The sequence below is a fragment of the Pseudochaenichthys georgianus genome, unplaced genomic scaffold (assembly GCF_902827115.2).
Source record: "Pseudochaenichthys georgianus unplaced genomic scaffold, fPseGeo1.2 scaffold_151_arrow_ctg1, whole genome shotgun sequence".
NCBI classification, from domain to species: domain Eukaryota; kingdom Metazoa; phylum Chordata; class Actinopteri; order Perciformes; family Channichthyidae; genus Pseudochaenichthys; species Pseudochaenichthys georgianus.
Genome location: NW_027262359.1, coordinates 485,239 through 499,208, shown reverse-complemented (window position 1 = coordinate 499,208; position 13,970 = coordinate 485,239). Strand labels below are relative to the sequence as shown.

The following is a 13,970-nucleotide window of genomic DNA, read 5'->3' as shown; positions in this document are numbered from 1 at the left end:
ATATACTTTATATAGGTATGGCCCTACAATATATTGTTCAAATATAGCATGATATGTCCCCTTTAAGGTATTATTAAGGTAGGGTTAATGTTGCCCTCAAAGTGCACCAGATTGATGATTTTAACTTCAATATTTAAAAAAAAATCTTCCCGGGGGGAGCATGCCCCCGGACCCCCCTAGAGGAGGCGACGACCCCCCTAAAGGATGTTTGGTCCACCCCCCACTTGTAAAAAAAATAGCACTTTACCCCTGCACCCCCCCCCCCCCAACAACTCCTACAATCCTAAATCCGCCTCTGAGTCTAAGCATGTCAACATGTCATTAATCATGATGTTAATAATATTGGACTGACTGCACTCCCTTGGGGAATACCGTTTTCTATTTCTAAATAACTGGAAATATCTGCTCCAACCTTTCCTCTAAATGTCCTGTCTGTTCAAAAGGCCCTTACCCAATTGATCATTCTCCCTCCAATACCCATTCTCCTCCATGTGATCAGTAGCCCCTCCTCCACACAGAGTCATACGCCTTTTCAATGTCAAAGTACACTATTGCCATTATCTCTTTCATTTTCAATGTTTTCCCACGTCATTACTCACTCTTACTAATTCCACATCCAGAGCTGACCTATTATCCTGTCTCTTCTCCTTCACCTTTTCATTCTCTGCTAGCAACTGCTGTTTTTGCTGCCTATGGATATCACTGAGATGCTCCCCACTATGTACTGCTGCAAGTGTCCTTCCTAACATACCTGCCTTCTCTTTATCTGTCACTGCCAGGCACCACTTTCTCCCTACCCTTGGTTGTTGCTTTGGGTATACTGTTCTCTGCTGCATTTAGTATATGTTGCGTTATGTGGCTTGTAATGACCTGAAAGGGAGGACTCTAAAAAGGGAGCCTGTTCACATACAAAGAAATAGATACACTAAATAGTAGCTAAAAACCTCACTGTCAAAGTGGTACTAACTAAAGAAAAGGAGGCTGTAAAAAAACACCGCTAAACTAAACAATTACCGTCAACTTAGAGACTCATATACTCGAATCACAGTCACATCTAATCACATCACACTACAAAACACAGACCACACCATTTAACCACAGACCGAAGAGCAAGTAGCGAGAGGCGTCTGTCCCCAGGCTTTGTAGTCGTCTTCAGCAGGTGTGCGCCGGCTGTACGCTGCGATTGGAGTGCGTCGAACCCGGCGTGCTCCAATCACAATCTTCAGGCGGCGGACCAGGAGATGGCAGCCAATCACGACAGGGAAATCACACAGCTCATTTACATGCAGCACACATTAACACAGTTAAGAGGACGAGGAAGGCAGCAGCCGTATCAGTTTGACACTAATGTCAGATCCAGGCATGAGATGTTCCCCCTGTGAACATCTACTCTTGTGCCATGTCCATCATTAAGGCATACTAGTGTTCTTTCCTCCAACATTTCCTCTACTATGTTTCCGTTACTGTCTGTATAGTTGCAGCCCATAGACGGTTGTTTGCATTGAAATCACCACACCAAACTTCCTCCCTATGTTTATATTCTACTATTTCTTTAAATATATAAGTGGTTAGATTTGGACATGGGTTGTATATATTGATTATCCTAATGTTATCTTGTTTTCTAGGGTTGCAGATGTCCACTATAATACAGTCTATACCATCAGGAGATTGCACCTCCCTATATGCCACACCATCTTTGACAAATGACTGCAGGATCTCAGGTCTGCAAAGTGGACAGGTAGGCGAGAAAGGCTTTTTTGAGTCTCAGAGACCAAGGTCCTGTACACTTCGCATACATTGACTGCACGACTTCAGGTCTGCGATGTGGACAGTACACCTCAAATACATACCTACACAACCTGGAGTATTTGAAGATAAGGGAATGACATGTTTATAATATGCTGCAAAACACAACAAATATGCAGGGTGACAAGTCTGTTTCTCAGGCCATTTTATTTTTGGTAGTCTAATCATTTCAACAAGAGAATAGAATCAAACTGAAAACATCGTAAATATGTTCCAGATACATGAAGCATGTGAACAGTGAAACTCACTCATGGACTTTAAGGTGAATACTTTAAGAAAAGGTTTTCTCCCACTCTTTGTAGGAGCCTTTTTATGGGTGTTGTTGGTGTCTCAGTTTACCTTATTTATATGAATAGTGCAATATTATTTTTTAACACTTGGTCGCGGGGTTTAGCTGCACCGGGTGTATAAAAGGGGTCATAGGTCACAGGAGAGGAAGAGGACACAGGAGGGAGAGCATACCGATTCTACCAGATGGCCAGCCAGCCCCAGCAGATGCTCATACTACAACTATTGACACTGTACTTAAACCTTGGTATGTAAAGCAATAAAACATCATTCTAAAACTGCAGCAAAAGACCGGAACTTCATACCTTTGTGTCTGCGTCAGGATCACTCTAAACCCTCCTGTGAAGTAATGGCAAAAAGATATAGGACACTGGAACTAGGGGTGGGCGATATTGAAAAATATGTTATCACGATATTTTCAAGCAGTATCACGATAGACGATATATATCACGATATTTTTTCATGTCAGTTATTATGGTTATTTTTCAAGTTACTTAACAGAACAAGCACCTACAAGGTAACAGAAACTAAAACAATTTCAAGCTGGTTTTATTTCAGAAATGAATCCCTGAATGAACAAGTGAGCAGTGAACATCAATAAACATGAAAAGGAGGGTAAAACATAACTAAGTAAAACATAAAACATCAATGAGGAAAAGTCACTGCCAAACAATTAAAATGTAAACTTTAGAGTAGACTTGAAGTGTAATAAAAGACTTTAGCATAACTGAAGGGAAAAACATAAAACGCCACCGCTGCAAAGAAAGGGGGCGGGGACTTTGGGAGCGTGTCAAACAACTCGGACTGAACGAAAGCAGAGGTGCGCTGACATTGTGAAATCGATCGGGCATGATATATGGTGAAATGAAAATCAGTAGGTGAGGCTGGGGGAGCGGGAGGGGAAGAGGCTCTCCGTCCGCTGTCATAGCCCCCTGCGCCACGCACGGAGAGCCTCTTCCCCTCCCGCTATTTTTTTTTTTTATCACGATAGGACGATATCTCTGAAAAAGCATATCGTGGAGACCTAATATCGTCACAACGATATATATCGTCATATCGCCCACCCCTAACTGGAACATTTAAACTGCCATTACAAGTAGAATCGTACTCTATGAGTGAAACTGGACAATAAGAAACATATCACATTGGATTAAGGATCGTTTTCACCGGACAAACAATTGGATTACTTCACAACCGACACCTCATCCCGGATCAGCTGGACAACACGCCACAATCAGCTGGAGATTGTCACCACCTGCGCTCATCAAGACGGCGAAAGGAGAGGCCGAGAGCCAAGACTGGGAAAGCGGCCGGGTATGAGCAGCATTAAAACTGGATCGTATATTGGAATCATAAGCTGCATCGGACAATGGCTTGGATTTAATGCTGCAATAATGTCAGCTGTTTGAAACAGCTGTCGGCAGACGGACAGCCAGAAAACGAAACTTAAAGGAACAGTGAACATTATGCATGTCAATTCTGACGTTACGTCAACAGATGGCGCTGTTGGGATGGGATCTGTAATGGAAAAAAGGATTACCCAACACAAGGCCCATAGAGAGGCGAAGTCCCTCCCCTTCCGGTGGAGCACCATGGGAACTTATTTCGAAAAAAATATGTATTGAAGTCAATGGAGAGACAAAGATTATCTTTCGATCCCGTTTGAATTGTGCCACGAATTACACATATGATGTTTGTCAATTTAAAAGATAATTTTGCAAGTAAAAAAAAAAAAAGTGCCGTAAAACTGATAACACATTTGTTTGTGTGAAACGCTGAATGAAATATATCTCTGGTCTCGCAGAACAACACACGTCACCAAGATGGCCGTCACTACTGTCTTGTCAACAAAAAGGATTGACTACCCTCACTATCACCACAATGAAACACGTCCAGAAGAATGTTATGCAAAGCTGCCTGCCTTCCCTTGATTCTCTCTGAACTGCCTGGTCTTTTAATGTTTAATGTCAACCATTTCTGCAGATAGCGTGAAGTAGAAAAGATCGTCGATCGCCGATGCTAGCGTTAGCATTTCTCCTCCGGGCTTAAATTGTGTATTATAGAATGATCACACCGGTGACAGTACTCTTCAAAGGGTTCACAAAATTTGACTACTACTCTTACTGTTTAACATGTTGGGTTACTTGATGTTACTTCATGTTAAGGCTAATAGAAATGACACGGCTGTAATGCTAACTAACGTGCAAGCTACTAGCTAGGAAGCTAACTTGATCCAGCCCCTCCTGGTCCTTTCATCAGACGGGAAGCGAAAGAACGAGCAAGACCCATTGCTGGTATGATAACAACCTGGTACTAAGTACATAGGCATCTTGTTAAAGTTATCTTATCTTAGCCAGTGCCATATAGATAGATTCTATTTATATGGCGCTGATCTAAGCTATCTCTTAGTGGAGGAAAACAATTGTGACATCACTTACGCAACTCTGGGATTAGTAATCTTTGTAGTTGCGTATTTTTCAGTCTTATATTTCAACAGTTTTACGATGAACTGTGACTTTTTTGACATGGAAATTATTTTTTAAGATTGACAAACATATGCGTAATTCATGGCACTATTCAAACGGGATCGAAAGATACGTTTTCTCTATCCATTGACTTCAATACATTATTTTTCCAAAATAAGGTCCCATGGAGCGGAAGTAGATGGGGGGGTGACTTCGCCACTCTATAGATGGGAATTGTTTATTGTAAACTGTGAAAAAATCAAAATATGCTTAATTGCTGCTACTACACTCTTAAAACCACTATGGGGTTTCTCCTGTGTGAACACGAAGATGTGATTTGAGAGCACCTGATTGAGTGAACGTTTTCCCACACTCTTCACACCAGTACGGTTTTTCTCCAGTATGAATACGGTGATGTTTTTGTAGACCACCTGATGTAGTGAAAGTTGTCCCACACTCTTCACACCTGTACGGTTTTTCTCCAGTGTGAATATGGTGATGTCTTTTGAGAGCACCTGATGTAGTGAACGTTTTCCCACACTCTTCACACCAGTACGGTTTTTCTCCAGTGTGAATAAGTTGATGTGATTTGAGAGCACTTGATTGGGTGAAAGTTTTCCCACACTCTTCACACCAGTACGGTTTTTCTCCAGTATGAATACGGTGATGTCTTTTGAGATGACTTGATGAAGTGAACGTTTTCCCACACTCTTCACAGCTGTAAGGTTTTTCTCCTGTATGAATACGTTGATGTGATTTGAGAGCACCTGATCTAGTGAAAGTTTTCCCACACTCTTCACACCAATACGGTTTTTCGCCAGTGTGAATACGGTGATGTTTTTGTAGAGCACTTGATGTACTGAAAGTTGTCCCACACTCTTCACAGCTGTAAGGTTTTGCTCCTGTGTGAACATGAAGATGTGATTTGAGATGACTTGATGTAGTGAACGTTTTCCCACACTCTTCACACCAGTACGGTTTTTCTCCAGTGTGAATACGTTTATGTCTTTTGAGAGCACTTGATGTAGTGAAAGTTGTCTCACACTCTTCACAGCTGTAAGGTTTTTCTCCCGTATGAATACGTTGATGTGTTTTGAGATTACCTGATTGAGTGAAAGTTGTCCCACACTCTTCACAGCTGTAAGGTTTTTCTCCTGTGTGAATACGCAGGTGGCTCTTTAAATGTCGAGATGTTGTAAAGGATTTGTCACATTGCTGACAGCTCTGACGTCTCTCTCTTCCTTTCGGTTTCTAGAACAGACAGACAGAGAAAGAGATAAAGTCAATCTAAAAAGCATAAATACACAACACAATAAAAACTCACTTAAAGTGGACCTATCATGCTATATTTGAACAATATATTGTCGGGCCATACCTATATAAAGTATATAAATATAGTTTTTTTTTCAAAATACCAAAAAGATCCTGCATTTTAGCCACGCCTCATTTCGCTCCATTTGCTCTTTCCAGCGCTGTTTTTGCAGGGGGCTGATTCTGTGAGCTGCAGCTGACCACGCCCCCCTGCAGCTGACCACGCCCCCTTCAGGAGAGGGGAGCGTGCTCTGAGATCAGCTGCTGGGCCGCAGCTGGGAGAAGAGGGGGAGAAAAAGAGATCTCCGTCCACCGTGTTTTATTCTTATAGAAGTAAGAAGAGAAGTAACGGGGTAGAAACCCTCCTTTTCACGCAGCGGTCCAGACATAGACATCAAACGGCGACACAAATTCAGTGTGCAGTTCTTTTGGCATTAGGGCAGGGATATCTAGATACTTCCCAAGGTTTAACATAATATAATAGAATAGAATAGAATTCCTTTATTGTCATCGCACCAGGTACAACGAAATTTAAAAAAGCAATCCTCGCAGTGCATTTCCACATAAAACGAATAAATATATTATCTATATAAATATATAAACATTAAACATGCTCACACATCCATACACTCCCGCACATTATTTAAATAGTTTACAATATAAAAAAAAAACACAGGGATGATATTTTGCATCTCTGATGTCGATCATTAGTTAATACAACTATTAAAAAGTAGTGCAGTTGGAAGTTGTAACCGTTCAGTTCAGCGTGTGACAGTGTTCAGTTCTCGTATGGCTCTGGGGTAAAAACTGTTTTTCAGTCGGTTTGTTCTTGATTGAATTGACCTGTAGCGTCTGCCGGAGGGCAGAAGAGCAAACAGGAAGTGTCCAGGGTGTGAAGAGTCTGCAATTATTTTGCCTGCTCAGTTGAGGCAACGTTGGCTGAAGAGTTCCTCCAGAGAAGGCAGTGAGCAGCCGATGACCTTCTGGGCTGTGTAGATGACCCTCTGAAGGGCTTTCCTGTCCTTTTCTAAGCAGCTGGCACACCAGGTGGTTAGGCAATATGCCAGCACCCTCTCTATGGAGCAGCGGTAGAAAGACACCAGAAGCTTCTCCTCCAGGTTGTTTTTCCTGAGGATCCTCAGGAAGTGGAGTCGCTGCTGGGCCTTTTTCACAGCATCACAAGCATTTCAATTAATATTGTTGTCATATCGTTACTTTGTTGAGAATGTGGCCGTGTGATAAGCGGGATAATGTGCAGCGACGCGATCATTATAAATAACACCTTCATGCCGATCTAGATCCCTCCGCTCCGCTTACTGACGTCAGTAAAGTGTTCAAATCTGGATCAGTCTGTATCAGATCCGTTGCAGCCCCTTTTTTAGAGATTTGGGTATGGAAGAAAATAGAGAGGGTTGTGTTTTCTGACACTTGGTGAGTTCCCTGGAACACCGGGGACACATGTTCATGTATAAAAGACATACTAAAGTGCATTTTGCATGATAGGTCCCCTTTAATATAAACCTTGAGTTAACAAAATACTACTTATCAACTGTTTGTGTTTATTATATTTGTATTATATTTGATACAGTAATACAGCAATATTCTAACCAAAGTATATTACATGACTTGACTCGAGTCAAGTCATGTGACTCGAGTCACATGACTAATCTTTGACTTGAGACTTGCTTGACTAACATTGATAAAAGACTTGACTTGACTTTGACTTGGTATTCATGACTTGAGACTTAGGCTTGAGACAGATGACTCGAAAGGACTTTACTTTTTAAAACAAAATATTTGCATTTGTATTGTACGAAGCCCCTAGAGCAGTGGTTCCCAAACTTTTTGTGCCCAAGGCACACCAAAGGACAAGTAAAAATCTCAAGGCACACCTATTGTGCAAAATAGCCCTTATAACACGTGTTATCACTCATATCATGTAAAATATCTGTACATGTGCATAATTATTTACTAATGCCAAATAAAATGTGACAAAGACAACTATATTACTCGTGAAATATTTATTAACGAAATATTTCAGAAATTAATTTGAAACTGTATCAAATTAGGCTTCATCAAAGCAGCAACACACTCATTTAAACCAGACAGGTCACAAAATAAAAAATGAGGCAAAGGAAACTCAGCAGAAATTCAGCACAGAGAACAGTCAATGCAAGGAAGCTGCATTGTCCATGGTCCTGAACTACAAATTATAAATGTAACATTTCAGCAATCAGCATTGAAACATGTGCTATTGTAAATATTTTTGCTGACTTACAAATTAGTGAGATACATGTGCCTGTCGGGGCGCGCATCATTTTGTAATCCTTGGTGGCACTGAGGAGAGGGCCACTCGCAAGTCCTGTTCAACAGAGAGCCGTGACCTCCTGTTGTTCTTCATGTAAATTAGAGTAGAGTAATATATTACACTACTTCGTTACTATCTACATAAAGTAACTCGTTACTTTACTCGCCAAGCACGTACGAACTGCGCATGCGTGAGTGGCAATAACTTTCCTTACCAGCAGGCGGCGGTAGTGTGTATTTGTCATTCAAAACAGGCAACAACCGGAAGACAGAGAAGAACTACGTGATATAAACAAAACAACAAATAGCGTGTGCGGTAGCTTCACCTTAGCATGTGTTCTTTGCAGGTGTTTGTTGAGGTTTGACGTGGTGTTTCCAGCAGTGGATAACAGCTTCTGGCCTGGACACAGTTTGCACCTCACCGTCACATTCCTGTCTATTCCCCGGACTAACTCAAAATAATGGGCATACCTCCACCCCTCGAAAGTTATCGCTAACTCAGCCATGTTTATGCAGCACTGCACGTGGAGATGTGGACGCGCAAGTCGCGCAGATTACGTACATATAAACCTACAAAGTACCGATATAGTAAATGAAAAAATTATTATTTCTGTGTAGTTGTATATTGCAATAATAACGTATGGTTGTCACAAAATCCCACGGCACACCGTTTGGGAACCAATGCCCTAGAGGGCAATGAAAGAAAAAAAAGAGAGAGAAAGGAGAAAGTAGGAAGTGGAGCGCACAAGAGACAGCCGTTTCATTGCAGACTGTTATGTTTATGTGGGGAAATACATACATTATTTGAGATATATTTCAAACTCGGACTTCATTTTAGGGACATTTCGGCCAGCGGTGTAGAGTTATTTGTTCAAGCACCGGATCGGCAAAACAGGAGAGTCTGTGAACCACTCTGCCTTGACCTATGTATTCATGTCTGTGACTCTCACAGTATCTGCTGCCCACAGCTGCTTCATAGAAGAAAAACCTCCTTCACTTCATGAAATCTCTGCAGCACCAGGAGGCAGTAACGTGCAACTCAGCAGAATCTGAGAAGAGCAGCACCAGCTGCAAAGAGCTGTGCCTTCACTGTGTTTCCCTTCATTAGAACAACACACACACACACACACACACACACACACACACGGCCATTCAACTTTCCAAGACACACCTGAGTGACAGCACGAACAGGTATGGCGAGGAGCCCCGGCCTCTGCGCTGCTACAGCCGCGAGGCTATGCTAGAGCTACAATGCGATCGGCCTCCTACGAATATACCAAGTCATCTGTGCTCTTCGTTATTGGATGAAATCCCTCGGGAGCCGCTTAGAAACACCAGAAAAAAGAGACGAGGAAGGACGGGAGGCGTTCAGAATACGGCGGGGATTCAGCCGGCCACCACTTCCATCCATCATTCTCACAAACCTGCACTCATTGAGCAACAACGTGGACACACTAAGGATATACACAAGGTATGGTCATGAAAAAAATACAATCTACGATGCCTGAATCTCTCTTTGAAGTAAACGGTTTCACCCTTGTTCGAGCAGACAGGGATGCGAACTCGGGGAAAACCAGAGGAGGCGGTGTTTGTGTGTATATTAATGATCTGTGGTGCCGATCATACTCAGTAAATGTAAAACCTGCAATCCCAACGTAGGAATTCTCAGCATGACGTTAAGACCCTTTTATCTGCCTAGAGAATTCAGGTGTATTTTACTGTTTGTTGTTTACGTGCCTCCCAGCGGCAGAGGACACCGTGTTCACGAGCTGCAACTCAGCCACCCCAATGCACCGGCAATAGTGGTCGGGGACATGAAGCAATGTCGCCTGGAGACTGTGTTACCTGGGTTCCAGCAGTATGTTAGGGATCACAGCAGGAAAGACAATATATATATAATAATCATATAAGAATAAAACACGGAGGACGGAGATCTCTTTTTCTCCCCGGTGCAGCCCAGCAGCTGATCTCAGAGCACGCGCCCCTCTCCTGCAGCAGCTCACAGAATCAGTCCCATGCAAAAACAGTGCTGGAAAGAGCAAATAGAGCGAATGGAGGATCTGTTTGGTATTTTGAAAGAAAAACTATTTATATACTTTATATAGGTATGGCCCTACAATATATTGTTCAAATATAGCATGATATGTCCCCTTTAAGGTATTATTAAGGTAGGGTTAATGTTGCTCTCAAAGTGCACCAGATTGATGCTTTTGACTTCAATATTTTAAAAAAAATCTTCCCGGGGGGAGCATGCAGTCATTTACGATAGCAGTCATTTAGTGCGCATATGTGTAATTAAATATCAAAATCTCACTCCAGCCAGGTACCCACATTTAGCAAACCTGGTTAGCTTCAGAGCTAGCAGTCTGTATTTGTAAACAAAGACAGGACGAGCTGGAAATGAAACAAACAATACTTAGAAACTGGTTAAATGTTTCTGATGGAAGGAAACGACCTCTTCTCTCTTTGAATGTGGTTTATACCTTTCAGATAACAGCAACAGTTAAAGCCTTACAATGAACCGTTTCCGCTGCACCCGCACTGCGAGGGGGACCCAAGTTCCCATCAGCAGAAACACGTGGGTTTGCTATCCTGGCTCCAAGATGGTGGAATGAGCTCCCATTGACAGCAGAAAGCTCGCACACCTTCCAGACTGAAAACTCATCTCTTTCGACTCCACTTCCAGCGATAGAATTACTAACAAAGCACGTAAATGATTTACACATCACTTACGCAACCTCTAGATGCCTCCTCTACAGGTATGATTCAAATAAGACATTATGTTTATGATATTAGAGTTTGAACTTGTTCATCAGGGGAGGTGAAATGTGTCTTTTCTGCATCTGATTGCATTTATCCGTGTGACAAAGTATAAGTTTCGTATAAGTTTCCCGCCCTGCAGGAAGCTGTCTCCTGTTCCTCTTCCAGGTCACAGATCAGAGTAGGGAGGTAGGGGAAGTACCAGGGCTGCAGTCGAATAGTCCATTTAGCTTAGCAACCTTCCTGACGGAGTGAAATTACCCGGAAGTCCCTCAGTGGCAGCCATGATAAGTGCTGATTCTCTACATGATAGGAAAGGAGGTTTGAAACTTCCTTTATAACCTCCTTTAGCTTAGGAACCACTGGACCTCCCTCACCGAAAGGAGAGGAGAAAATTCTGCCCCACAATGCCTTGCAGCCGCAGCATTTGACGTCACACAACAGTCGGCCGTTCACGGAAACAAATGACGGAGAAATTATATCATGAAAGTTACGGTGCTTATTAAGCATTTTAAGACGTATGTGATAAGTTGCCAAAGTGCTTTGTTTTGAACGTTCATCAGTATTATAATCAAAAAAAGAAATATGAACGATAGTTTTTGCTGAAATGATCAAATAAAGTCAACATCTCACAGTCTTTACTGAGCTGTGTGGGGTTTGTTCAACTTTTAAAAGATGTTTGAATGGTGATATACACAGAGATAGATGTTAAGGACTAACGTTATAATAATAAATACATCTGTATTGATTTAAGATCTTTCCATCAATCATACGTATTGGGATCATTTGTATTAATGTGGACCGGAGGGAGAGGGTGACGAGCATAAGTTTCACTTTCCTTTTTTATTTCAATTCCAACTTTGGTCCTGAAGAATATGTTTCTCTGTTGTCCACGTTCATAAAGCAAAGCAACAGCATCAGAGCACGGTGCAGAGTCTCTAGATGAGTTCACAGTAGTCCCTCGTTCTTATTGAACATCCATGTTTGTAGTCCGCTGTATAGAAAACTGTAGTTTCCATGGTTCCCCCACAGCAGCAGACGCACATTCAGGACGTCTGCTGGCGCATCAGAAAGACGTCGGATAGTGAAAGTGCAGTCGATTCTCTAAGGTACCGCAGTCTCTTCTCCTAAGTCCTTTTGAATTCTCCTCTCCACTATCCCTTAACCCCGTGACCTTTCACTCAGAGGTCAAGAGATAGACGTTAGGAGCTGTATTTTTTAAACTATCCGACTGCAGCCCAGGAATACTTCACTGTGATGAAGCAGATCAGGGGCCTCATTTATAAAGGGATATACGCTCAAAAAATGGCGTACGCCAGTTTCTACGCAATGTTTGCGATTTATAAAATACTAACTTGACGGGAAAACGTGCGGTCCTCCACGCAAACTCTAACCCATGCGTACGCACTAAGCACAACAACGGGAGGGACGAGAAACTGCGACACCGTTGGCAGAAGGAAGAATGGAGAGAAATATGTGGAAATAATACCATCAATAAAATGTTACCTCTCATTTATCAAATATGAAGAATTCATTTTCAAACACAAACATAACTTGGAGAAATAAATAAATACGGAAATGTTATTTAAAACCACCTCGAATATCCAATCCAATCCAACTTTATTTATATAGCACTTTAAAACCTTCAGATCAAAGTGCTGTACAGAGAGATAAGCCCACACAACATAAAATAAGATGTCTACATCAACGAGCATCTGACCAAGTACAACGGCGACAGAGCCAGAAAGGCTCGCTTCACGAAAAACAGAAGACAGTTCAGAACACCTGGACAACAAGCTGCAAAATATTTCTAAAGCTAAACGGAACACCTGAGGAGGCCAAAGTACTGGTCATCAGAAACATGGAGGATCTGGATGAATACCAATAATCTTCATGTTCTGGACCACACGTGAGGTACAAGCACTTACACACAACCATGACTCATGGTTGCCATGGAGGCAATCATCTTCAATAGGGGAACATATGAATATGTCTCAGATGATCAAGGAGCAAGACCAACTGTTGCTAAAACATTTGAATACACTGACGATAAAACAAAAGATCTGGATTATGAAATAGACCCGGACAACCATTTCTTCTCTTCTACCATCAACAACTGCTGTTATTACACTGATCAACAGTACAACCAGAGCATACCACCAGAGGGCAAGCTCTCTGCTATTCACTTCAACAGCAGAAGCATGTCTGCAGACTTTAACCTCATCAAGGAATATTCAAATCAGTTTCAACAAACATTTAGCATCATTGCCATATCTGGAACTTGGATCACGGAGGACGAAGGCACAGACTTTGAGCTGGAGGATATGAACTCAGATACACACATACACAAAGCCAGGGTGGAGGAGGAGGAGCCTTGACAATACTTTACAATTCAAGGTGATGAATTATATGTCCGTGCAGTTCTCCATGAAGGTAAAGTGAGCAAACAGTCTCTTGTGAAATGCAAATGGAGCTGCAATGCGTCTGCATTAAAAGCAGCCTGAATGTTATGATCAGTTCCATTTGAGCAATACATCAAAACAAGTCCTATGATTTGTTTGTGGTGACCAGTTACTTAATCCAGATGTTTGGTATTCATAATTTACACATTTAAATAATATGATCACGATATAATAATACTACAATTCTATGTTCTTATGTTTAAGGGTATACCATTCACAGATGTGGATTAAATTGCAGACCGGTATATCATTTCCACTGCAGCTACTGCCAATACTTTAGATGACGTCTTGTTCTTATTGCTTCAAAGGCATGGCCAAAGGTTTGCATTCTGGACTCTGGAGGCCAGAAGCTGGCTGGAGGGAACCCTTCAGCCAGTGTTCAGAGTGCCACGACAGGTTATCTCCCTGGAGAGGGAACAGCAGACCCCGCCTCACCCCCAGTGAAGAAGCAGCAGACCCCGCCTCACCCCCAATGAAGAAACAGCAGACCCCGCCTCACCCCCAGTGAAGAGACAGCAGACCCCGCCTCACCCCCAGTGAAGAAACCGCAGACCCCGCCTCACCCCCAGTG

The 13,970-nt window shown here is 42.3% G+C and overlaps 2 pseudogenes; one reads left to right on the top strand and one right to left on the bottom strand.

The window, feature by feature from the left end:
- Positions 1-13,970, top strand: part of LOC117441148 (zinc finger protein 208-like) — a 447,659-nt pseudogene that overhangs the window by 317,374 nt on the left and 116,315 nt on the right.
- Positions 1-13,970, bottom strand: part of LOC117441147 (zinc finger protein 721-like) — a 424,075-nt pseudogene that overhangs the window by 384,569 nt on the left and 25,536 nt on the right.